Genomic DNA, 3,651 nt, shown 5'->3' with positions numbered 1-3,651 from the left:
TGTGTGTGTGTGTGTGTGTGTGTGTGTGTGAGTGTGTGTGTGTGTGTGTGTGTGTGTGTGTTTGTTCCTGTGGGCTACAGACACTGGTGAGTGTGAGTAATGTGTTGCGTCTGTGATGGAGAGAGTAAACAGACAGAGATCAGACTGATGGATTACATTAACTGTGTGTGTCTCCCTACAGGCGGCTCTGAGCGCACTCCAATTCCCTCACCTGAGTGTGTGTGTGTGTGTGTGTGTGTGTGTGTGTGTGTGTGTGTGAGNGCTGAGCTTCTCCATCAATCTGCACTCAGATGCATAATGAGTTGTTTGTTTCCACAGAGATGCCTAACGGCGCAGCTCTCCTCTGTGTGTGTGTGTGTGTGTGTGTGTGTGTGTGTGTGTGTTCTCTAGAATCTTCTGCAGAGGAACTCGCTGCTACATCTCTTCATCTGTTTCTGCTGTTGTTGAGTGTGTGTGTGTGTGTGTGTGTGTGTGTGTGATGATCATGCGAGTCTCACACACATGCAACACATCTCATCTGTCATTTACTGGTGTCACCATGGGAACATAATGCAAGTAGAGACATTGTCACCATGGCAACCGCTGAAGCAATCGACAGATTATTTTTAATCGACACTGAAGCACAACCGAGACACACACACACACACACACACACACACACGGTCTGTCTGGTCAGCTGTCACAGTAGGGACTCTTTATGGGTGTAATGTTTTATTCTGTACAGACTGTGTGTGTTATTCTTCTATACTTTACAGGAAACTACTATATTCTTTCATTCTCAAAGAAACTCACTCTGTATGAATTATAAGCTTTTGTACCCATTACCCATGTTTAGGTCCCCACCGTCACACGAGTCCCCGTGATTCTGTGTGTATTCAGGTTTAAGTCCCCACAAGTATTTACAAACCAAACCACACGCACACACACACACACACACAGTCAGGTTTTTGTGTGTTTGCCTTCATGCACCGCTACAGAGGATCTGAAATAAATCAATCAAGATGTGATTGAAGCGCAGACTTTTAGCTTAATTCTAAGAGGTTCAACAAAAACAAGACATTTACTTTTTAAGAGTTACAGCCATTTAAAGCATCTTCAGGTGAGGACGAGGTTACACACGAATCCTTCCAGACTAACACAAAATACATTCAGACATGCTTTGAGGTTCTTAAATAGTATGATTAATATACAACATGTCTAGGCTATAGTCAAAGTTAAAATGTAATATTAAATAGTCAACAAAATCAGTAGATGTATTTTGTATAAATGTTAAGTTTAAATATAGCATTCTGTAGAACTATTAAAATATTGCAAAAATGAAATAAGCTACTTCCTTAAATATGAAACAACACCCGCCAGACTTTCAATTCATTTAAAAAGCTGATTCACTTCAGAAATGACTCTTAAAACTGATCGAATCATTTGCTGCGTTTAGAAACAAAACACTGTTGTTTGGAGAGGTTTTCTTTAAAACTGAATATTGTGTCTTATACTGTTTCTTGTACATATGTGATTGTGCAGATATTCAATGAAGAAAGGACTCTATAGGACAGGTCCTATATCATAGGAATAGCTATGTTTTTCTCATCGCTTTGACGTTATATTTCCCCACTACTTGTAATGACAGTAAGAGAAGAGTACTGTTACTGTAAGGAGATCCTGACATCCTTTCATCTGTTAGGGGGTTTCAGTCATGCTCAGTGTATTTGTTGGCTGAAAAAAAAGCTCTTTAATATTTTTGTAGAAAATATTTTTATGTAAAATCTTTACTGCTGACTTTCTTCATCTAATGGTGGAACAATGTCACTACAATCACAAACACACACAGCTTCCTAAATACTCCTATGAATTATATCAAATATTATTTATTGAATAATCATCAGTCAAGTTGCTCTGCAGGTCAGTCAGAAGTTCAAAGGCAGCGCTCTGATACACAACACATTTCTCCAAACGTATTTGCTCTGGAACAATTAATAGATTAATGAGAACAAAGACTGCAGTTAGATTTACACAAAGATATTTGAGCTCTGTCGAACTCTGATATCAACACTCTCATCGGCCAATCAGATTGAAGGACCAGAAAGGCCGTGGACATCGTTCTGAGCTTCATCTCTGGAGATGCTTTGCCAGGTCCTGAGTCTCATCTTCAGTGACTGAAATGCTCTTCTGGATGGAGATCACGTGACTGATTCGGACATTGAAGAATATGCCATTTCTTTGCCTTCAAAAGATCATTCTCTGTCTGCATCGTGAAGCTTTAGTCTCAGCTTTAAACATCGCTTCTGTCATTAACAGCCATAGAAGCCCAGGCCCTAACACACACTCCATGTGCTGTTCCTCCAATCAGGAGCTTTTCCTTTCTTTCTTTTTGTCTTCGTATCAGTTTGGTGCACATTAATCTTGGTATCATTGGTCCAAAGAGTCTATATGAATCATCCAATCATTCACTTCAGTTGTCTTCTACGGTCTCTTCTGGCCACACCGAAGGTTTTTGCTATGTTTCTCATAGATTTATGTTGTTTCTTCAGTTAGTGATGGCCTCCTTCACTTCCATCTAGATCTCCTTGGACTTCATATAGATATCACCAATCAAACACCTTCCTATCTGATACCTCATATCAACTCCTGCTTAATTTGCCTTGAAGTGGACGCCTCATTTACAAAACAAAAATGTAGATTTCATCAAACTGTACATACACACAAACTAGACTGTGTGCGCACACAGGTTCTCAGATTTATAAAACCAAGCACATGGACAGAACATTGACTCCTCCCAGAAATCACCATATAGATAAATAATAATCTGCATATCATTTCCATGTTTATTCCCACTAATGTGACACCATGCTTAAAACCAAAGCTAAAACACATTAAGGAAATATGAGATTTGTGTCATTCATTGTTTTGCCAAAATCATCCAGAATTTCCAGCGGCCAAATAATATTTCAACAATTCAAATACCTGCGGTTGAAAAGGTGAACATCTTCTAGATACTTTGAGTGGAAACAGATAAGTCTGTGTTAGTTTACTGTAAATACAGTGGTCTGACTGACTCTGCAGGTCACTGAAAGAAAACATGCAAATCTTACCATATACTTCAAACACAGCGCATTTCTGTTGTAGAGCTATTATTCAGCTACAATAGTAGTCTATTCATATAATTCTGGTTTAACTTGGTTTAATGACTTTATATCATTTCAGTGGAGTGGAATATCTCATGTTAATGTGTATATCAATAAAAATGCTCCTCTCACTCCAGGAAAGAGAGAGCACACACAGTCAAGAGCATCTTAGCACATGTTTACAGCATATTTACAATACACAACATTTATACATGAGACCCAGGTCCATAAACCTTCTCTAGTCAAGAGTCCAAATACGCCTGACCTGAAGATGGAGGTGCTTTGCTTTAAATGGCTGTAACTCTTAAAAAGTAAATGTCATATTTTTGTTGAACCTCTTAGAATTAAGCTAAAAGTCTGCGCTTCAATCACATCTTGATTGATTTATTTCAGATCCTCTGTAGCGGTGCATGAAGGCAAACACACAAAAACTCAGTGTCTGCATACTTCTGTACACACACACACACACACACACACACACACACACCGATCAATTATCTGCTGGTGCTGCCTTGTGTTTATTAGAGAA

The sequence above is a fragment of the Puntigrus tetrazona genome, chromosome 1 (genome assembly GCF_018831695.1).
Source record: "Puntigrus tetrazona isolate hp1 chromosome 1, ASM1883169v1, whole genome shotgun sequence".
NCBI classification, from domain to species: Eukaryota; Metazoa; Chordata; class Actinopteri; order Cypriniformes; family Cyprinidae; genus Puntigrus; species Puntigrus tetrazona.
The sequence above is the reverse complement of the archived record's forward strand: the minus strand, read 5'-3'. Positions refer to the sequence as shown.